General features: G+C 49.2%; 1 pseudogene; it reads right to left on the reverse strand.

Annotated features, from left to right (window-relative positions):
• Nucleotides 1-19,709, reverse strand: part of LOC116945651 (solute carrier organic anion transporter family member 1C1-like) — a 57,491-nt pseudogene extending 37,782 nt beyond the window's left edge.
• Nucleotides 19,710-24,574: the final 4,865 nt, after the last annotated feature.

The following is a 24,574-nucleotide window of genomic DNA, read 5'->3' on the forward strand; positions in this document are numbered from 1 at the left end:
CCACGTGTCTCGTGCCGACCTTCATAGGTGCTCGCCAACAGCACTCTGCCCACCAGCCTGTGAAAGGCTACACGGGTGATCTTTGTCTGTGTTCGTCAGTGCATCAGCTGTGGAGTGTTCCGCTGAGTTCGTCCCCGTGTCACCGCGACCAGACGAGACACCAATGACACGGAGACACATGCACACCTATAGCCTGTCTGTGTGGCAATGATTCATGATGGCGGGGAATGGGGTGGGGGTGGGGGAAGGGGTGGCGAGGAGGCGGAGGTCGCGTGGCGCGGGAGTTCAATCTCCCGAACCCGATGATCCAAGTTCGATTCCGAAGCAAGGATTGGTAACGCATTAAAAAAAGTGGAAAATTCGCCTCCTTTCCCGTGTCTGTCCCTCCAAATAACTACACGTATGCAAAGTAGTGTTTGTTCTACTGGACATCTGTGAAAAAAGAGCACTACAGGTCATCGGACCTGCACCACGACTCCGCCCCTTAGAAAACCCCAACAACGATCTTCAATCAGACTGCCCGCAAGGGTAATGACTCTACAACAGGCGACGTTTCGGGCAATGACCCTTGCTTACATCATAAAGCGCACCCTGTCTCGGACGACCCCCCGCACGACTCAATATCGTATTGTAACGGTATTGTTGTGAACAACATTATTGGACATTCTCTCGCCACTGCCTCACCTCACTGCTCCAAGCTGCGAGGTCAATGTGTCATCGTCAGCGACTTCACCCGTGAACCATTCGTGACACCGCCTCCCCCAACAAGATGATTTCCCCGTTTGCCACTGCCCAATTTGCGCCGATGGCCTTCGTTAATTTCTTTAGAACTGCCCGTGGCTGTTGTTGTTGTTGTGTCTACTTTGCTGTCCTCCCCCCGCACCTCAGCTTAGCACGGTTGGCTACGTGCAGTGCGAAATAAGTTCAACATGGGTACCGTTACACTTAAATCTTAACACCTGTTTTATTGCCGGAAAGGGGAAAACCCTATTATCGTTACACTTTTTTTCATAATATAGGTATTTTTTGGGTTGGATCGTGTAAATATATAAATGTGTCGTTGAAACCGCCACCACCCGACACAGCCAACTAGTAATGGTTGTCACGTAAACAGAACGTGGCCAATTCGTCACTAGTACAGCACACCGGTGTGTTGGAGAGCAAATCCAGAACATTTACAATCTGAGTACAAACACACTGGTGTTGCTGTACTAGTAATGAATTGGCATGTTGTGTTTACGTGACAGACCTCACTAATTGGCTGTGTCGGGTGGTGACGGGTTTAACGACACATTTATATATCGACACAATCTGACCCCAAAAAACCCTCTATTATGGATAATATTGGTCACGAAAGCCTCCGATTTTTTTTAGTAGCGAGCTGTTGTGGCGTTGTCGTGGCTATTGCCACTCTATACTTGCACTGCAACAGAGGTCAAGGGTTCGGTTCGGTCTCCCGCCACGGCTGCTTCGGCGAATGGTGCAATAATCTAAAATCTCTCCTCTCCCCCACCACCACGACCGCGACCGCGAGGCGATGTTGGCCAATCAATGATTGTTTACATGCGGGAGGAAAGCGGAGGATCCGGAGAAATCCCCCGCGTGTGAGGGGGCAACGCGCTATCCCATACAGACCTCATGGCGAGACAGCGCACGGGAAAGGAGTTTCACAAATTTCGTGGAGTGATGTGATTTACCAACCCTCGCCGCCACAGTGCCACGTGCATAGCCACCACTGCCCGACAAATGGTAGACCATAAATACATATAAAGTACATTCCATCGATGTATAAATAAAAAAGAGACACATATAGAACTCATATCCACGCACACATCATAAACACAGACACACACGGACTTATACAAATACACACTGACACACACAAATATAAATATCTCCCATGTAGCCTGCACAGACTGTTGCGGCAAGTGCTGTTAGCGAGCACCTATGAAAGCCGGCACGGCACACAAGGAGGTGGGTGGCCAACACCACGCCCGGCCGCCTCCAGAGGCGATGTTTGCACACCCCACCAGGTACTCATTTGGGGCCGAGTCGACCGAGGGGAGGCCCAGGACCGGTTCAGATAATCGTCACTGGCGTTGGCCGTGAGCGGGAATCGAACTCGGGTCACCAGGTTCGCAGCGCAGCGTAGCGCTAACCGCTGCACCACTGCTCCCCACATACTAGAATTGACAGACACACGTAAATATATAGACCCAAGTTTATTATCACCTTTGCACAGGTAACACAGTCTGATAAGGGCTGTAAATATAAATCAGGGGTGAGATCGCTTACGCAGTCGATTACAATGAGACTGTGTCCACGGCTTATGCAACATGAGTTTTATAAACGAGCGCTCAGGTGCCATAGGTCGACCAACAAAACAAACATTAACAGGCTACTATTAACCATCAAAATAAAGACAATATGAACCTGGTGTGCTCCGTGTGATGCAATAAAGTACGGACTGATTACGGTCGACATCTTCATCATGAGCAGCAGCAGCAGCCGCCACAATGGTCAATCCACTACTTGATGGAGGCCTCCCCAAGCACCATGATCCACCCCAAAATACGTGACAAACATGAGGTACCTCTGACCCAAATCGTACCACAATCACAACACATGATCACAACACGCAACCTGCAACACGAAATTCTCAAGCGTCCCCCACCCCCATGGAGTACGACGAGTACAGCCTCCAACTCTTATCATTCACTCTGTCTCTCTTCTGGCCTCTCTGTGTGCTATGCAGAAGGGCCCGTTGCCCGAAACGTCGCCTCTTATATGCGTTTCATTTCAAGGCCACACACGCGCGGTGTTGTTATTGACACGGAGTTGTTGTTGTTGTTGTTTGTGCACCATCACTGCCAACGCAAGAGCATCCGCATCAGCAGGTAATTTCTTTAATATTGATGAAAACTGTGGCCCAGAATCTACAGGTTTCGAGTTCAACTGCTGAGTAGGCAGTTGACTAAGCCCATAATCCTTCTTGCTGGTCGATATGATAAGTAACACTTAGCGTCAACAACGGAAACATAAATTTCCCTTTGAATAGACTCGCTCCCGCCACAGTAACGTGGAATGTCCATCACTGGTTTTGCAGGGCTGTAAACAAGAGATAAGCAACACTGCCTCATTTCTCATTGGAGCAGCAAAGCATCGCTTTGACCTGTGACGATGACCACATCTCGGAAGCTTAGCAGGAGTTGAGTGCTTTGGAGGACGCCGACCATGCATAACAGGTGTTATAGGCTTCGGGGCTCCGCTGTGGGCATCCGAGGGCGTTGCGGCGAAATCCACGTCAGCCGGGAATCGAACTGGGGTTCACCAGGTTCGTAGCAACGTAACGGCTCACCGCTGTTTTAAAACGATGTATATATATATACAGAGTACACGCACAGATCGCCGGTATCGCCTTTCACTGAGTGTGGACGCAAGTGTTGTTAGCGAGCACCTATTAACGCGGGCTGTGCACAAGATGTGGAGCAGTTCCCCAGTGCTTGGCCCGCCCGACTGTATTTCCCCAGTGCTCATTTAAGGCTGAGTCGACCTAGGGATCGGGCAAAGAGTGGTTCAGATATCACTCAGCTATTGCTGCGAAAGGCCCAAGGCAGAAGATCCCTGGGATTTGATCCCCCACGACGCTGCTCATGGTCCACTCTAAGCCGCATCCACCGCACAAACCACGGTAGCAGATGCGGGTACCTGACGATGCACAAATGGAACATTAAAAACTCTCCATTAGTGGTCATCCAGGACAGAGACGGAGCGACATATAACGACGCCCGATCCGCAAACCCGAAGGAGACGTCGCAGCGGATCGCTCCGCCACTGCTCCTGACGCGGTCGTGTGGCTCGACCACCTCAATGTGGCTGGTGTCGATGCCCTGCATCGACACCAGCCACACGGAGGAAGAGAAGACTGCTGGCTAGCCGTGGCCGGGATTAGAACTGAAGGGGGCTGCAGTGTGGGGGAAATGGGGGGCGGGGGGGGGTCTGGGCTACGGTGGGGGTCACATCGTAGGCCTCACCCGCACGGAGGCGAAGCGCCGTGTTCCTCCTGCGCCAGGCGGGCCCACGGTCGTCTTCTCGTGCGCCTCCTTCATCTCGCTGCTCACACAAAGACAAAGATACCCCCAGGGAGGCTTTAACAGACTGTTGGGGCAAATGCTGTTAGCGAGCACCTGACTGGACTGATACATCAATGTCATCGTCATCATCACGGTGTTGATCATTGTTCCTGAGACGATCGTCGTTGCTTTTGGGAATGCTCATAGACATCGTCCTCGTCATCATCATCATCGTTGTCGTCATCATCTTGAAGAGATTTAAAATCAAGACATGCCTGACGCGTCATCAGCAGCAGGGTCATTGTCATCATTGTTTCTGGCACCGCAATCATCATCATCATCAAGTTGAAAAATCATTATGCACATGATCACCATCTGGGAAATGTAAAAAAATCAACCCATTCTGATATACCATCGATGTCGTCATCTTCAAAATCATTGTCATCATCGTTCTATTTGTATTATTTTATTTTCCACTGACACAATATTCAGCATCATCATCGACATCGTAGTGGGGAAATAAAACTGGCATCATCATCAACAGCCATCATCATCCACATCCATCACCATCATCCATATGTTGTTCACCAGCTAGATGCCCAATATGGAGGTCTGCTGCTGCTACTGCTGCTGCTTCCCACGACGAGACGGCCTCAGCAGACAGAGTTGGTGTCGTGTCGCTGTTCCTCCTCCTCCGTTGAAGAAGCGCAGACCACAGTAGGTTCACTGTGCGATCTATAGGTTGATTTTCATGCCCTCAGTCGCACTGCCACGGCTCGACTTTAATGCATCTCCGTGGGTGTTTGTCTGTATCGGTCGTTATGTATCGATGCGTCTCGTTGCGTAGCTATGTATCTCTCTCTGTTCGTGCAGGTGATGCGGGCGGTATTCAAGCGAGAAAGTATGGGAGAATAGAAGATTGAATAATTGCTATCTGGTTAATAATTGCGACGTGTAAAGAAACTACAACACCATAAATCTCGCACCAGCATCAACCTGGTTGCATGTGAGTGAGTGTACAGGTGAGTGAGTGTACAGGACAGTATACAGGTGAGTGAGTGTACAGGTGAGTGAGTGTACAGGTGAGTGAATGTACAGGTGAGTGTACAGGTGAGTGAGTGTACAGGTGAGTGAGTGTACAGGTAACAACAACAAACACAGCTGAGTGGTGCCGGCGGTATTAAGATCGGTCTCGAAGCCAAGTTCTTTAGCAGAGTACTTGTTATACATTTGTTATGATTCTACAATTTGTACCCACTTTTTTAGGTTAAGGTGTAAATAAATGCGTGGGTTTGTGTAAATGTGTATGTTATTTAACTTATCATTAATTTAAAACACAAAACGGATTAAATTTCGATTTAAAGCTTTCGTGACTGCAATGATTCATCTTCTTTGGTTCTTTCGGTAAAGTCACGTAGAATGAGAATAAAATAATAAATTGATAAAATAAAATAACACAATAATATTCTCACGACGTTTCGGCCACAACACAAGAGGCCTTCATCAGGTGAAGGGAGCGAGACTGTCTGGTAGGACAGCGCTGGAGTGAGAGAGCCACGTTCAGATCACGGCTTTTAAGCTGTGTGAGAGGAACAAAGAGCCTTGACGAAGGAATTAGCATAAAATTTAGCATTGAAAAGGCTGAATGATTAGCTGGTGACTGGTCACAGAAATAGCTATGTTAAAAGTTAAAGCATACACATCCGCAGAGGCACCCATTGTTAAAAGGAATTAGCATAGAATTTAGCATTGAAATAGCTAAATTAAGGCATTCGCTTGTAACTGCTACAGAAATAGTTACGTTGAAGTCAGAGCATACACATTCACCGAGGCACTTAGTACAAATCAAAACAGGAGAATTTAGCATTGAAATAACTAGGCGAATTTAGCATTGAAATAACTGGGTGATTTGCTAGTGACTGGTCACAGAAATGACTACAAATCTGAGCTATTCACAGTACTATATAGTGAACCAATAAAAACTAAAATATAAATTACCTTCATGTTATCAATAAACTCTATATTCTCCAATCAGCTAAGCTACCAACCATAAGTCGTTATATATCACAATGCTATATGGCGAAAAAATGGGTGGATTCTTACCCTCAAATTTCCATACCACGGATAGCTACGGGCCCCGTTCAGACGGACGAGTTCGTCCATGGTCGGAACAGAGGAGGGGGAGAGAGACAGCTGCGAAGCCCTAGTATACTCCATGTTGTAAACCATACCATTAACCGTGGTGTGAGAGGTATTAAGAGGCAATGCTGGCGAAAGAGCTGCGGTCTGAAGGTCATCGTAAAATTACAATTAATTAAGAACAGAAATGATTTAACACATCTTTCCAGTGGTTACTGAGCCTGAATCCATCTTCTCGGTTGAAATTGTCTCTGTGCTTGTATATGTGAATGGCCTCATGAACGAATCTCTCATGGTAGCCAGTTGGTTTGCAAAGAACCTCCGTCTTGGAGAAGTCAATGTCATGTGAGCCCACTGAATTGTAACAGTGATCTGCCACGGCAGAGGAGTTCGTCTTACCGTGTTTCAAGTCTGCTTTATGTTCGCGGATGCGATCCGAGATATGTCTTTTGGTTTCTCCAATGTAGCTACTACCACAGAGGCACTTTAGTGAATAATAACTCCTGAATAATAACTCCTGAATAATAACTCCTGAATAAACACAAGATCCAGGTCCGATTCAACACAGTACACAAAATCCGTGATTTAGTTCCATCTGTAAAAGATGCTCTTCCAGACATACAGTACCCGGGCGTTTACAAACTAAAGTGCCTCTGTGGTAGTAGCTACATTGGAGAAACCAAAAGACATATCTCGGATCGCATCCGCGAACATAAAGCAGACTTGAAACACGGTAAGACGAACTCCTCTGCCGTGGCAGATCACTGTTACAATTCAGTGGGCTCACATGACATTGACTTCTCCAAGACGGAGGTTCTTTGCAAACCAACTGGCTACCATGAGAGATTCGTTCATGAGGCCATTCACATATACAAGCACAGAGACAATTTCAACCGAGAAGATGGATTCAGGCTCAGTAACCACTGGAAAGATGTGTTAAATCATTTCTGTTCTTAATTAATTGTAATTTTACGATGACCTTCAGACCGCAGCTCTTTCGCCAGCATTGCCTCTTAATACCTCTCACACCACGGTTAATGGTATGGTTTACAACATGGAGTATACTAGGGCTTCGCAGCTGTCTCTCTCCCCCTCCTCTGTTCCGACCATGGACGAACTCGTCCGTCTGAACGGGGCCCGTAGCTATCCGTGGTATGGAAATTTGAGGGTAAGAATCCACCCATTTTTTCGCCATATAGCATTGTGATATATAACGACTTATGGTTGGTAGCTTAGCTGATTGGAGAATATAGAGTTTATTGATAACATGAAGGTAATTTATATTTTAGTTTTTATTGGTTCACTATATAGTACTGTGAATAGCTCAGATTTGTAGTCATTTCTGTGACCAGTCACTAGCAAATCACCCAGTTATTTCAATGCTAAATTCGCCTAGTTATTTCAATGCTAAATTCTCCTGTTTTGATTTGTACTAAGTGCCTCGGTGAATGTGTATGCTCTGACTTCAACGTAACTATTTCTGTAGCAGTTACAAGCGAATGCCTTAATTTAGCTATTTCAATGCTAAATTCTATGCTAATTCCTTTTAACAATGGGTGCCTCTGCGGATGTGTATGCTTTAACTTTTAACATAGCTATTTCTGTGACCAGTCACCAGCTAATCATTCAGCCTTTTCAATGCTAAATTTTATGCTAATTCCTTCGTCAAGGCTCTTTGTTCCTCTCACACAGCTTAAAAGCCGTGATCTGAACGTGGCTCTCTCACTCCAGCGCTGTCCTACCAGACAGTCTCGCTCCCTTCACCTGATGAAGGCCTCTTGTGTTGTGGCCGAAACGTCGTGAGAATATTATTGTGTTATTTTATTTTATCAATTTATTATTTTATTCTCATTCTACGTGACTTTACCGAAAGAACCAAAGAAGACAAAACGGATTCTTTGTATGTTTAAAAATATTTTCGTTTTTAACGGATTTTAAAAACTGATTTTTACGTTTTTTTAAGATTCTCAGTTTTTTATGGGTTTTTTTTTTATACAGCCTTTTTTGGTATTTATATATCATGCGTATTTATGTGTGTGTGTTCATCTGTTTTTGTGTGTTTGTGTGCATGTTCATTGTGTGTTTGTGTGCATGTTCATTGTGTGTTTGTGTGCATGTTCATTGTGTGTTTGTGTGCATGTTCCTTGTGTATTTGTGTGTGTTTGTGTTTGTGTGCATGTTCATTGTGTATTTGTGTGCATGGTCATTGTGTGTTTGCGTGCATGTTCATTGTGTGTTTGTGTGCATGTTCATTGTGTATTTGTGTGTGTTTGTGTGCATGTTCATTGTGTATTTGTGTGCATGGTCATTGTGTGTTTGCGTGCATGTTCATTGTGTGTTTGTGTGCATGTTTATTGTGTATTTGTGTGTGTTTTGTGTTTGTGTGCATGTTCATTGTGTATTTGTGTGCATGGTCATTGTGTGTTTGCGTGCATGTTCATTGTGTATTTGTGTGCATGTTCATTGTGTGTATCATTTAATTAAGAGTACTGTGCACTAATGTTTTGTGGGATTTTGATGGGTAGAGTATAAATGTGTGGTATAGTAGAGAAGTGTTTGATGAATATTGAAGTCTGCGGGGCAGTTTGCTCTGTGTGTGGCGCAGCGTGTCGTAGTGTACTGTGTCTATTGTGCGGACCCCCTTGGCATCACCAGCAGCCCTTGGCGTGGTGTTCACGGGGCCACCCCGTGAACACCAAGACGAAGAGAACGGAGCAGAGTTCCACGACGTGCGTCTGCAGCACCACGCGCGTCGCCTCTGCCATCTTCGGGTGAGCCGACAACCCCCATCTGCTCGGCTGCCTCGGCCACTGCTCTGGGAGGTCGCTCTATGGAGGCTCCGTGCAGTGGCCATGACATTCAAGATGGGCTCCTCCTGTTCGAGAGAGCTCCTCCCCTGGCTGGTGTTCATGCAGCTCCTGCGGGCTCGTCTGGAGCGGGTGGAGCAGACTCACGCTCGTACTCCCACCCACTAACTCTGCCCCATTGTGTTCACCCCATTGTCACTCGACCCATCCAACTCACTCAGTCGCCTCGTCCATCGAACACAACACCCTCCTTCCACCCCCAAACACTGTCTCAAACAATGGCACCTCTCTTATTCTGTTCATTCTTTTTCTCCAATCTACAAAATTCTACAATTCATGTTGTTCGCTTCAAGGCTTAAAATGTACTCATAGCCATGCCTCACTACGTTTAGGACAGCACTCTATTATAAATATATTTTAAAACTATCAATATTAATTTTGTTGATTTGGTCAGGTGTTGAAACCAAGAATGGTTCCATTATTGCCACATTTTCTGCATCACTCACCTTTTACTCAGATTTCAAAAACAAACGAGGTCGTGGCATTGTCCAGGTCAACATGAGAGACTTCATCCCTAAATTTCAATAATTAACAATTTAATTCGCTAATCTTTTCCCGGGCATCTTCTGGTTGTCTGAAACATGGCTCACCTCGCATATACAGTAACTCATAGCCTCGGAGAAAATGAAAAATATCCTGAAGAGGAGGAGGAGGTGTGGCAGTACATGTGAAGAATGACCTACCTTGCATACAACTAACTACTGTATACGACACGGGTTCGTTTGAATGTATCACACTCATGATTTATTCTACAGGTAACCGAAATGTTACTTTGATGTGTTGCTATCGACCACAAAATAGTACATTTCAAATTAATCCCCGGATAAAATTACATTACCCATTCCAAAAGGTGAATTATTAATCAGAGGTAACCTCGATTAGAATTGGCTAAACATACCACATGATGCATTCGACTTTGCAAACGAGTACAATCTACATCAATTGATTGCTTCAACCACTAGACCCAATAGAAAGAACTCAGATCGTTCGTCCATACTTGATGTCCTACTAACAAATCTACCCGGTACATCTTCAAACGTGGTAATCATCTCAGTGATCGTGCCATTATATTTGGCATTCGTCGTACAAACATAAGTCAAATAAACTCAAAACATGATCATAAAACGGTCTTTAAAACATTTAGACCTTCAAGCATCTATACATGACGATCTCCATTCTAACTGGGATACGGCGAGCAAAATCCCAGTTTTTTAAAGTGCCTGGACACATTTTAAGAACAAATTTCTGAAAATAATTGATAAACATGCCCCCTTAAAATTGTTCAGAATAAAGGATGATCGTCCACGTTGGCTTTAATCGAACATTCCTGAATTAACGAAAGCTCTAGATATAGCCTGGAATAAAATATCCCTGATTGCATTAGCTATAGAACAATAAGAAATATATGCGTACTCGCTAAGGAAAAAATGCTACATTTTCTTAATATCACCAAACTTTGCTAAATTCACAAAAACCACAAGACTTATCTAGAAAACGTTCAACTCGGTTGAAAACAAAGGGAAGCTAAATACTCTTTTAAAAACCCCTAATTGGATGGCAAAGAATTGTAGACAAAACACGACCTTGTCACTGGATTTAATTATCATTGTGGGTCTGCAGGGCACATTTTTGACAGAACAAGTGAGAGTAAAATATATCCGAATGCACCACCGCTGATCACATCAATCACTCCTTACTCTTCACACACCAACCCTAACAACGTAAGTGAAAAGTCATCGTCCATAATTCTCGTGTAGTCCCATATCTGAGCGGCACGTATTACACGAGTTATCATCAATTACGACATCGTCATCCACGGAAGAAGTTGCCTGCATGCATTTGCAGTTGTGGTCGTGGCAAATCTCATTCGTAAACCTCTCACACGCATTTGCGAGCTCTCACCGAGGGTACATTTCCCCTCGTGGAAAGCATCTCTTATTCCTCCAGTACATATATACCTGGCTCAAAAGAAGACCCTGATGATTAGAGAGCAATCTATGTTATTACTAAAATATTCGAAAAAACATACTTAATTCACGAATAAACTGCTTCCCAAAGAGTCCACAATCTCCTTCCCAGTAAAATTAGAGCCACAAGATCGTGGCTCTAATTTCCAATGTATGACGGAGATGCGCGCATCCGCCTGCTGACGATGTTTCTGAGACAGTTGATGGTTGTAGCAGTGCCTTCGAGGAGGGGGGATGATAAATGGGTCTCGAATGAGGAGGGCTTCATTCTGAGCACTGCTGCGTGGGGAATGGTGCACACGCACAATAAACACCAACAACTCAACGCCTTCATTCGTGACACTGTGTGTGTGACCTTAAAATGGGCACTTATTTAATAAGCGACGATTCTGGCAATGGTCCTTTTGCAAAGCACATATATTTAACTGATTACAAGGACTATAATGATTATTATTATTACATGTTGTTTCTACTCTGCAGGAATGTGTAGCAACACAATTATTACATTCATACGAAATTATTACAGATTACCGTCTTAATTACAAACGGCAATGGCTAAGCTGAGGATTTGCATGCTGCAAATAATGCGACCTCCACACCCTCCCTCCTTCCCTGCGAGTTCCACCACGCGCGCCCTTCACTCGCCAAGGTAAGAGGAGCGGTGTGCGACCTTCATTATCACTGTCCACCTCGTGTAGATTGTGATGGTGGTGGTGGCTATGATGATGGTGTTGGTGATGACGACTGTTCCATCTACATGTGTCGAGGTGCATTTGTTGATGGCCGAGAAGCTTGATCCTCGAAACAGCCAGATCCACCCCACCACGTGGACACTCAGTCGTGCTTCTCAAAGTGGGACTTCTCACTCACTCACCCACCCACCCGCTCACTCACCCACCCGCTCACTCACCCACCCGCTCACTCACCCACCCGCTCACTCAACCACCCGCTCACTCACCCACCCGCTCACTCAACCACCCGCTCACTCACCCACCCGCTCACTCACCCACCCGCTCACTCACCCACCCACCCGCTCACTTACTCAGCCACCCACTCACTCGCCCAATCAACCAACCACTCACTCATTCACTCAATCAAATAACCAAATTCCGACATTCAAAGGATCTCAGAGGTCGCTCTGTGACATCAGCTTCCGCGGACACGAAGGGTGGCACTGCTCTGCGTGAAAAGCGATGCCCTCCTTCGCCCTGGTGTCTTCTGCTTCGGTAGTCGAGTGTCTGTTCTTTGCTCCGGTATTTACAACGTGTTTGTTTCTGGTAGCCGAAGGGTGAATAAGATGCCACCATCGCCACCGCATTAACGATCCCTTTTACGACCCACCCCCTCCCCCATGTGTTGGCCTTGGCTCTCGACTCGTGCCCAAGGTTCGGGACGAACGTTTACCCGATATTGAGAGAAAAAAGGCATGCAAAAATAATACCATAAACGCACCCCGTCAGAGACGTTCGATGCGGGAGTTTGACCCACACACCAGGCACGCACGCGACTTCCGTGGAGGTGCAGACATAAAACGTCGCACCTTGATACCATCGGCCTTGAAACGTCAGCGAATTTAATCTGTTAAGCAAACACGTGCACGTTGGCGGAATAGTCAGACACTCCCCATTGATCCCAACCGCACCAGGTCGCGCAGCCTGCGGCATGGATGCCGTGCAGGAGAAGTCCCTCTGTGTAAACACGCGAGCGGCGACTCGCTACAACACTCGGTCAAGGTCGAGTCCGCGCGTGGAATGTATGAGAGAGGGACGTGTGTCAGTGTTTGTGTGTCAGTGTGTGTGAGTGTGTGAGTGTGTGTGTGTCAGTGTGTGTGTGTCAGTGTGTGTGTGTGTCAGTGTGTGTGTCAGTGTGTGTGAGTGTGTCAGTGTGTGTCAGTGTGTCAGTGTGTGTGTGTCAGTGTGTGTGTCAGTGTGTGAGTGTGTGTGTGTCAGTGTGTGTGTGTCAGTGTGTGTGTGTCAGTGTGTGTGTGTCAGTGTTTGTGTGTCAGTGTGTGTGTGTGAGTGTCAGTGTGTGAGTGTGTGTGTATGTCAGTGTGTATGCGTCAGTGTGTGTGTCAGTGTGTGTGTGTCAGTGTGTGTGTATGTCAAGGGATGGCATCCTATTGCTCAACCACGTTATGTATGCTGATGATTTGGTAATAGCTGCTCAGTCAGAGGAGGAGTTGGAGACGCTGCTACTGAGACTGGAGCGTGCCACTAAGAGGTGGGGCCTTACCATCAGCCCCACCAAAACTAAGCACCTGCCTGGGTATTTTGTGCCATCGGACACTCCACCCCCACAACTCCCAATCGGTGATGGGGCAGTTGTGGAGAGAGTGGAGAGTTTCCCATACCTGGGCAGTGTGCTTATGACTGGCTCCAGTTTAACAGCAGAGGTCTCACTCCGAATCAGTCGAGCGGCAATATCTTTTCATCGGTTGCATAACGCTGTGTGGAAGCTACCTGGTCTGTCGCTCCGCACTAAGCTGCAGGTCTTCTCGGCCACGGTCATTCCCTCCCTTCTCTACGCTTGCGAAATGTGGACCCCCCTAATGGAACATCTTCGCCGGTTAGAAACATTTAGGCTGGCCTGCCTACGATCCATCCTGGGTTTAACCAGACTGGATTGTGTGAGGAGCTCACAAATCCTTGAAAGATCTGGGCAAGGTCCCATCAGTAAGCTCCTCCGGCGGGCAAGGCTGCGATGGCTGGGTCATGTAGCCCGCATGCCCAGCCAACGCATGCCGAAACAGCTTTTGTTCGGCCGGATTGAGGGGGCTAAGCGGGCGCGGCACGGGCTAGAGAAGAGATGGAGTGATGTGGTACAGAAGGATGTGGAGCTGAGTGGACTTGCCGATGACTGGTACCAGCGGTGTCAAGATCGACCTCTGTGGAGGAGGCTCGTGAAGGATGCTACTGGGCAGTTGGAGGCAGTCGCCCTCCAACAACAACGGAGGGCGGAGGAGCGACGCTCACAACAACGAGCGGAGCGCCGGGTGGCTAAAGCACAGCAGGTTGGCACAGTAGGGGGCACAGGTGGTGCATCAGCCAGTCATCTCAGTCAGTCGACCCGTGGCACCTGGGTCTGCCCCGTGACCTCCTGCCAGCGGGCGTTCGACACTTCACGTGGCCTCAGGGTGCACATAGCCTGGCACAAGCGTCGTGGTGACGTCACCGCCACTTAGTGGCGAATGGCGGTTGTTGTTGTTGTTGTGTCAGTCTATCCGGCCAAACAACTCCCTACCTCCTCGCGGTGGCGGACGGGCAACTCTGTCGTCGACAGTGCTGTGGGGAGAGGGCCAATTCCGATTGGCCCCTCCCCTCATGGCGTCTGTGACCACCACAGTGGCTAAACGGGGGCTCTGGACGGGTGCGAGGGGCTGGTAACCCCTCCACCTTCAAAAAATTACCACGAAACCACGACTTAAATATATAACTAATAAGCTTGTGCCGGAGGCCCCGGGGGGGCAGGCGTCTATGACGTCTCCTGGCCAAACCCCAGTTGGCGGAGCCAGGAGATTGAATCTCTACCCTCGGGGCTCCTCCAGACACAACGAAAAGCCACTTCGTGTGGCCACGTGGAATGTTCGAACGCTCACTGCGGAGGAGAGGCTGCTACTCCTCTGTCGGGAGTTGGACCGGTACCGCCTGGATCTCTGTGGCATTCAGGAGGTCCGGTGGACCGGTTCTGGCTCCTGCCACCATGAGGGGTGGGCAGTCCTCTACTCGGGGCAGCAGACTGCCAAACAACAGGGTGTGGCTCTTCTTTTGAACAAAATAATGAAGGGGGCATGAGAGTGTGGCGGTGAGGTGTGGGAAGCTGTAAGCCCCAGGATACTTTGGGCTCACCTTCCCATCAACTGGAGGCGAGGAGTGGTGGTCGTGGTTACTTATGCCCTCACCGAAGACGAACATCCGTGGAGGGATGCAGGCAAAGCCGATGAGTCAGATGCCTTCTGTGACCTCCTGTCACAGGTGCTGGCTAAAGTGGCCGCTCGGGATAGAGTCATCTTGTTGGGTGACTTCAATGTCGGAGTTGGTCATGATGCTGGCACCTGGTATGGAGTGATTGGAGGGCATGGGCCAGATCAGCTCTATAACAATGGTAGGAGGCTGCTAGATTTTTGTGCAGCCCATGGGCTTGTAATTACCAACACGCTGTTCCGGCATCGGCGCATCCACACAACATCATGGATGCATGCCGGGTCCAAGCAAGAACATCTGCTGGACTACATAGTGACGGACCAGCGGATGCGAGCCCATGTCCTTGACACCAGGACCTACCATTGAGCTGATCTGCCCTCTAACCATCGACTAGTCATCTGTAAGATGCGCCTGCCATTCTTCAACTCCGGTGGCGGGTGTACACCCAGGACCCCATTCCAACCTAAAGTGGCCTGGTCTCAGTTATCTGATGAAAGTTGCAAGCGAGAATTTCATCATCGCGTGCGGCTGGGGTTGGCATCGTCCTCCACTCCTCCTGATGTCGAGGGTAAATGGGCGAGGTTTAGGACTGTGACTCATGCAGCTGCAATGGCTGCTTTGGGTACACGGTCCAGACCTCCCCAGAGACCCTGGCTGACAGAGGAGGTGTTCAGGATGGTTGAGAAAAAGCAACAGGCCCACTGTCATCGGCTACAGAATCCCACGTCAGAGAATGAGGAGGCTAACCGCAGCCTTCGCTCGGAGGTTCGGAGAGCCGTGAGGCGCTGCAAGGATGGGTGGTGGTCGCGGCTTGCTGAGGAGATGGAGTCTGCCTCAGTGGCCCACGATCACAAATCTCTATTTAACGCCATCAAAAAAGTAACCTGCAGCGCCACACCTATTACCATCATTAATGGAAAAAACGGTGATCCAATCTCCGACCCCCAGGAACAGGTTTGCAGATTTGCTGAGCATTTCTGTGAGGTCCTGGGGGAGGGGAAATCCATCAGCCAGGAAGACATCGTGACACAATGTGGGGATGACCCTGCTGAGGCTGCAGTGCCTCAAATATTGGAAGAAGTCACCACCTGTGAGTGGCTGGCTGAGGTGCCATCTGTTGAGGAAGTATTGAGGGCGATCCTGAGTCTGAGACTAGGAAAGGCACCGGGTAGAGATGATCTCCCAAGCGAAATGCTGAGGGAGGGTAGCGTTTGTACACAGACTGCCCTATATTACATCATAACAACAGTCTGGACCACTGGACGGGTTCCGCAGGATTAGAATGATGCCCTGGTGGTCCCCCTCTTTAAGAAGGGGGACCGCACAGACTGTAACAACTACAGGGGCATCTCACTCCTCAGTGTGCCGGGAAAGGTCCTGGCAAAGATTATTCAACATCGCCTTGCCAGGCATGCTGAGGAGAGGCTTGCGGAGCCCCAATGTGGTTTCAGGAAAGGGCGGTCCTGCACAGATACCATATTTTCTGTCTGACTGCTACAACAGAGGTGTAGGGAATTTCAACAAGACCTACATCTCTGCTTTATTTACCTGGTCAAGGCCTATGATGCCATCACTAGGCCTGTTCTCTGGGTTGTTCTTCGTGCTTTTGGAGTCCCTGACCCTCTGCTCACGATCATTAAGGACCTTCATGATGGTGAGCGGGCCCGGGTAAAACTACGTGGCCGGGAGTCAGAGCCATTCCCTGTACACCTTTCGGTGCGACCGGGATGTCCTCTGGCTCCCACATTATTTAACATCTATTTTGACCACGTAGTTCGTGAAGCCTTCATTAGCTGTACCGGGGAATCTCCATTTGGTACAGATATAATGGGAGGCTGATCGATGCCCGGGTGCGGTCAAGGGATGGCTCCCTATTGCTCAACCACCTTATGTATGGCGATGATTTGGTAATAGCTGTTCATTCAGAGTAGGAGTTGGAGACGCTGCTGCTGAGACTGGAGCGTGCCACTAAGAGATGGGGCCTTACCATCAGCCCCACCAAAACTAAGCAACTGCCTGGGTATTTTGTACCATCGGACACTCCACCCCCACAACTCCCAATCGGTGATGGAGCAGTTGTGGAGAGAGTGGAGAGTTTCCCATACCTGGGCAGTGTGCTTATGACCGGCTCCAGTTTAACAGCAGAAGTCTCACTCCGAATCACTCGAGCGGCAATATCTTTTCATCGGTTGCATAACGCTGTGTGGAAGCTACCTGGTCTGTCGCTCCGCACTAAGCTTCAGGTCTTCTCGGCCACGGTCATTCCCTCCCTTCTCTACGCTTGCGAAACGTGGACCCCCCTAATGAAACATTTTGCCGGTTAGAAACATTTAGGCTAGCCTGCCTACGATCCATCCTGGGTTTAACCATCGGTGAGCTCCTCCGGCAGGCAAGGCTGCGTTGGCTGGGTCATGTAGCCCGCATGCCCAGCCACCGCATGCCAAAACAGCTTTTGTTCGGCTGGATCGAGGGGGCTAAACGGGCGCGGCACGGGCTAGAGAAGAGATGGAGTGATGTGGTACAGGAGGACGTGGAGCTGAGTGGACTTGCCGATGACTGGTACCAACGGTGTCAAGATCGGCCTCTGTGGAGGAGGCTCGTGAAGGACGCTACTGGGCAGTTGGAGACAGTCGCCCTCCAACAACAACGGAGGGCGGAGGAGTGACACTCACAACAACGAGCGGAGCGCCGGGTGGCTAAAGCACAGCAGGTTGGCACAGTAGGGGGCACAGGTGGTGCATCAGCCAGCCATCTCAGTCATCTTAGTCAGTCGACCCGTGGCACCTGGGTCTGCCCCGTGACCTCCTGTCAGCGGGCGTTCGATACTTCACGTGGCCTCAAGGTGCACATGGCCTGGCACAAGCGTCGTGGTGACATCACCGCCACTTAGTGGCGAATGGCGGTTGTTGTTGTGAGTGTCAGTGTGAGTGTGTCAGTGTGTGAGTCAGTGTGTGAGTGTGTCAGTGTGTGAGTGTGTGATTGTGTCAGTGTGTGAGTGTGTAGCCAGCAGTGGAGAGCGGTGGTGCAGTAGTTAGCGCGTCGCGCTACGAACCCGGCGACCCGATTTCGTTTCCTGCTCACGGCCAACACCCGTGACGATTATCTGAACTGGTCATGGGCCTCCCCTAGTTTGACTCAGCCTTAAATGAGTACGATGTGTAAATGTCGCCACGAGGGAGACAAATGCGGCCGGGCTGTGATGCCAGCCACTCACCCTGTGCCGTGCCTTCATCGGTGCTAGTCGATAGCAGCACTGGCCCCAGCCGTCTGTTCACAGGCTATACGGGGGGGGTTGGTGGTCTTTGTTTTTTTGTGTGCAGCCTAGCGGCGATATTGGACCGTGCGATATCACTCCCAGATTTGCGATCAACTCCAGCAGCAGTGGCAGCAGTGGCAACAGTGGCAGCAGCAGCAGCAGCTCCCACCAATTCCCCGTTGCGTCCTGCTGCGGCTTCTTGCATCTGTTGGTCGATCCGTGCCTTCCACGTAAATAGCGGGCGCATGGGGAGGGGGGCGGGATAGGCGGCCCCCTTCCAAAACCAACAGCGACTTTCTAAGAACGCTCAAATGCTCTTTTCTTTTCTTGTCATTTGTTATCTTCGAAAGCTCGGAGAGCGGGGTGGTTTAACATTTTCGGACGACGATGAGACAAGGCGAGCGTCAGGGCCACAAGGGGGCGCCTAGGGTTGCCGCTGCTCGAGACTGGCGATGGAGCGGCAGGCAACGGAGTGAATAATCGCGCGCACCGATACAAACTTCAACTCAACGATATTTTATTTGTGTTTCCACCAAGTGTGATGAGTGAGTCTAGTTGGTAGGGGGGGGGGGGGTACAGGACATTTTGGTCTTACTTGGGCGCCACCATACCAACAATATACACGATCGTGGTGGTGCCAGGCTCGGTGCACGACTTGCGATGAGAGAACACAACAAAACAATAGACGCACGCACATACTGATGGACGCATCGTACGCAAGTGTATATATGTACCTTGCGTAATTCATGCTACGTAATCGTCATCAGCCATTGTCTATCCGCTGCTAGATGAGAACCCGGAGGAAAATCCACGCGACCACAGAGAGAGAGACATCCAAACTCCAGGTGCTCAGGTGCCAGGGTCGGGATTGAACCTCGAAGCTCCTGTACAGCAGGCGAGGTAGTTAACATCTAGCCACCTGGACATTCGCATTAGCTCGCATCTCACTTCCACTCTCACTTCGCACTTTACCATTCACACCTCACCCTTCACCTCACCCTTCACCTCACCCCTCACCTCACCCCTCACCTCACCCCTCACCTCACCCCTCACCTCACCCCTCACCTCACCCTTCACCTCACCCCTCACCCCTCACCTCACCCCTCACCTCACCCCTCACCTCACCCCTCACCTCACCCCTCACCTCATCCCTCACCTCACCCCTCACCCCTCACCCCTCACCTCACCCCTCACCTCACCCCTCACCCCTCACCTCACCCCTCACCCCTCACCTCACCCCTCACAACTCTCAGCTCACAACTCTCACCCATGACCTCACTTCTCACCTCGCATCTCCACCCCCCCCCCCCAACATCTCTCACATCGCACTTACTGTGCCCTCGGCTCACCGCTCACCCGGTGAGGCTCACCTCCCTTCTCGGCTCACCTGGCCCCGTCGCTGTTGCTGCGTGTTCGGTCTTTAGCGTTGCATCAGTGGCTCCACTCGCTCCCGGGTGTCGTTCGCTCTCGGAGCGCCCACGTGAGCGATGTGGCTCTTGTATTAAGGCGGAGTTGGGGAGGGGCGGGGGAGGGATCAGAGGGAGGGGGGTCAGAGGGAGGGGTGGGGGTCAGAGGGAGGGGTTGGTGGTTAGGAATTTTGTCTCCAATCTTTGGACCTTCGTGTGTCGTGAGTTCTGTTTGTCGCGTACCGTGGATTGGTGAGCGAGACACCGGAGTGGCAGAGAGGCGCTGCTGCGGCCGTCTGGAACGCTCTTCCTTCCGGTATTAGGTGGCCACTGGCGTTATGCACTTATAAATCATCTATATTAACAACTTATTTCTTTAGAACTGCATCTTGTGTCTAGTTTGATGTCCTTCCCCCGCACCTCCGATTAGCGCGGTTGGGTACGTGCAGTGTCAAAGAAGTTCCACAAACATGCATGCAGCGAGGAGCCGAGGAGGTGGTACTGGCTGGGATCTTCATCATCATCTAATGAGCCGATAAATAAATCAGTCAAAACCATTGTTCGTGTGTGTGCCATTGTATATATGCCGTTTGCATCCGCCTGAAGCGACATTGCAGGTGAACTATTCCGATTAATAAAATCGTCATGGATTAACAGTCATAGTAACCATCAAATCCTTAATTCCATTGTCATCATCATCATAATTATTATTAATCATTACTATTCATTCAATCGTGATCATCATACATAAGATAAATGTGTCATTAAACCCTCCACCACCCGACACAGCCAATTAGTAAGGTTTGTCACGTAAACAGAACATGCCAATTCGTTACTGATACAGCACACCGGTGTGTTGGAGATCAAATCCACAACATTTACAATCATCATAATTATTTATCAATAACTCGGCAACATCGTCATGTGATCAACATCGTTCAGTGTCATTCATCAGTCATCATTGAATCAGCAACCATTGCCAATTATGATCCTCATTCAATCATCATCATAATCAGCGTCATTCATTAGCCACCGTCGTCGTGATTATCCATCGCTGATGTGAATGGGACGCGTTCGTCACTCGTTGTCGCGGAGGTTCGCGGTACGATCCCAGCGGCCACCCCGATTAATACTGCTGTGGTTGTTATAACCGTAAGAATAAAGCAGTACGCGCTGTCCGCTCACAGCGGACGTTACAGATCCCGTGGCGCCATTGGCAAGAGTATGAGATTGTGTGCGGGGTGTCGTCTTCGGTGATGACCTCTGTTTGTGTGACTGTCCACATTTTAAACGCAACCCACAAATCACGCAGCTGGAATGATGAGCAATCGTCGACGTGCGAACGCTTGGCAGGACCCGCCTTAATAGGGGTCCTGCGTCTCTGCGAGGATTTCCAGAGTGTAGCAAGCATCACGGCCAATTATCATCTTCATTATCATGAAATCAATTACGTAAAACATTAATTTTCTATGCAATCATCAAGCGATCAGCAGCATCATCCATGATTAATAATCGATTTTAATCGATTCATGACGCGCCTTTCATTCGTTATCCAGACCCCCCCCCCCCGTCCCCCCACCGCCCGCCCCCACCCCTGCTTCAGAAAAACACCCAAAAACACACTCGTCTCTGCTATGGAGAAGACCCATTGCCCGAAACGTCGCCTTCAATATATACATATATACCCCCCTTTAAGGGCGCTATTCTTGTCGACTGTGTGGATGTTGTGCTGCTATTGCTGGTGCCCGTGCGGCATCGCCAACGCAGCAGCCTCACAGGCAATCTGCGTCCAAACGTAACACGAAATACTGACCACAGGCGCGGGCCCTGATCTCCTGACCACAGGGCTGAGACACGACGGGGCGGGTTGGGGCGAGAGGGGACACCGCAAGACCCCCGCACTATTGATACTCGAGCGCCGAATATTCGTGTTCACAAGCCACGACATGAACAATGATTTTCTATGAAACCAATGCTGCTGGAGACAATTAACTATCCCACGGGGAAGCGCGGCTGATGGAACGTGTTCAAAAACAGTTTTAAGGGAAAATATGTTAAACTTTTTGACCGTACTTAGCCAACCGTGCTAATCGAAGTGAAGGGACAGCTATGGGAAGTTACGAGGCAAATTGTCTGATTATATATTTGTTTGAAGATACTTTCATCCAGCAGTGGATAGACCGTTGCTGCATAGAAAATGATGGTGAGGAGCGCTTGCCCACCCAACATAAAGACAGCTGGGAGTGGGTGCGGGGGGAGGGGGGGTGTTTGACCATATTTCACCACGCTGGTCAGTGCAGGGCCCTGCTGCAGTGGGGGGCCTGGGTTGGCTCTGACGTCACAGTAAGCCACCATCGCTATCGTTAGTCCATATATCGAACTCATAGTGGGGCCGAGTTATCGTGTGCAGCACAGCGCCCTAATCACTGCACCACCGCTCTACATAATAAACAATCCCCTCCATGGTAAATGTGTTTTGAGTTAAATCGCATCAGTATAAATGTGTCGTAAGCCTCCACCACCCGACACAGCCAGTAAGGGGTTTGCCACGTAAACAATGCGCGCCAATTAGTTTACTACTTCAGCCCACCGCTGTGTTGGAGAGTAAATCCCCAGCATTTACAATTTGAGTAGTACGACGTTTCGCTGGTAATTTTATCAACCAGCATCATCGGGCGATTTGCCAAGAATAGTGAATCGATTCACCTACATCCGGTCTTGAATAGAGCACGATGACGTCACCACTGAGCAGACGGGGGGGGGGGGTTATTGTAATTATATAACAATAGAAGATTGCTAATCACAGTTAATTAGCATATGTTGGCTTTACATGGAATACACTTGCAAGGTGTATTACTTCGTTATATGCGTCCAGGCCGCACTAAGCCTGTAGCTGTCAGAGTGGTTAGAATAATTTGTATTTCTCTCAACGTAAATCGATGATACTGCTCTACAATGTTTAGACGGCGTCTGCTTCAGAGATGAAATGTGCTGCTTGTTATGGATTTTGATGTGCTGAATTCAAATATGACAATGAAAACAACTGAGTGGCTACTGTTCCCAAGATATTTAAGTTTTAACATTTTACGTCTATGTATATTGTGTAGGTAGTAGAATTTTACTCGTAAATTTATCGTCTAGCCTAGCCTAGACACAACCCTGACCGTGTAACACCGACGGCGCCGACCGAGACAGCCAACAACTCTCCGGCCGTGCAATATCCAGCGACGAAGGCAGCGAGACGACAGTGATGACGAGACGAGTCCACTCCCAGAACCGGCAGCCCCGAGCTCCCGCTCTCAGCTGCTTTTATGCCACCCAGCGCGGCCTGGATCCACAATGGCCACGCCTTCCTTCTGGAACCCACTAGCAGGTTCCAGGGGCTTCCAGATGGGGTCTTCCATGACCCTTGCCCCAGCTCCTCCGCCCTGCCGACACACAGCCGTGTAGATGCTCACCGGCGTGTGTACTGTTACACTACACATTGATGGGGCTCCATTTGCCCTCATAACCTTTCTCCATTGTTGCAATGTCCTGGTGAAATCTCTCGCCATGCTCGTCGCTCACTGCTCCGCAGTTCGGTGGGAAAGATCTAGATGAGAGTGCAAAAAAATAATATCTCGTGACATACTCTTTGGTTCTTTCGGTACAGTCACGTAGGTAGAAAAATAAAAATAAATACAAATAATATATCACTATTATTTGTATTTTCTTTCATTTATTTATTTCTACCTACGTGATTTTACCTAAAGAACCAGAGTATGGATTCCTACAGTCACGAAATCTTCAAATCAATCTCGTGAAATGTTGCAACCAAGGCTTTTGTATTGCCTTAAGGAGGTTTTCCACCAACTCCCTGTAGTTGTCTGCCCTGTTGTCTCCGAGAAAATTTGTTTGCACTAACTGGAAGGCATTCCATGCCGTCTTCTCTTTGCCACGCAGTGCACTGTCAAATGCATCATCTCGAATAAGTTCACGAATGTGAGGACCAGGGTGGCGATAATGATCGCCACCCTGAAATGTGAATTATCAACCCAGATAAACACAGCGAACACAAAACAAAACGTTCAGCGTAACTGACTGGTATTGACCTAAACAACCAACACGCTAAAATAACTTACCTGCAAATAACGCAGCCCGCTATTCACTTCGCCACTGGCCCACCCTTGCTTTGTATATTTGGCGGGCGAACGCATTGCGGGTTGCATTAACAGAACCTCTCAATGCTACTTGTTGCAAGAGGTTCACGGTTAGAATCCAGCGGCCTCCCCGATGTAATACTGCGGGGATTGTAAGAGCGCCTTCACTCAAGGCGCCAGACGTGCCACGTGCCGTACGCGTCACGGTGGTCGTCGAAGATGCCGTGACTTAATTCGCAAGGGTAAAGGCCATCGTGTGTTGGTGTCGTGGTCTCAACAAAACATGCAGCGCACATATCTACAGAGCAGCGATCGTCACTCACGGGACCCTCCTGAAAGAATAGTCACGAGATTCGGGCAGGCTTTTCTGGATAAACAAGCCAACGTGGAGCACGAGGGGGTGTGTGTGTGATCCACCAACCCTGACTGCCTCGAGAGCGCTGGACTACAGCCCACGTGCACAGCCACGCCTCCACCCATACCAAAAATAAGATCCCCCCCTTTGTCTCCTTTAACAGGCTGTTGAGGCAAGCAAGACATGTCTCACCATATCTTGCTTCTGTCATATCTCACTCTGTCCCATCCTGTCCGCGATGCTCCCAGGCTCACACTGCCCCTCGATGCGCCTCCCTCGCCTCGCTGCGCCCAGTCTCGCTCTCTCGCTCCATCTCCCTTCTCGCCCCCCCCCTTCACTTGAAACAACTCCCCCTGCAGCACTCGGAGCAATCACCTCCACAATAACCGGCTTCCGTTCCTCCCTTGAAATAACCACATCGCTTCTCCTCTCGCCCATCATCATCCTGCTAC

Source organism: Petromyzon marinus, chromosome 24 (genome assembly GCF_048934315.1).
Source record: "Petromyzon marinus isolate PM22_M1 ecotype Great Lakes invasive population chromosome 24, UKy_Petmar_22M1.pri1.0, whole genome shotgun sequence".
NCBI classification, from domain to species: Eukaryota; Metazoa; Chordata; class Hyperoartia; order Petromyzontiformes; family Petromyzontidae; genus Petromyzon; species Petromyzon marinus.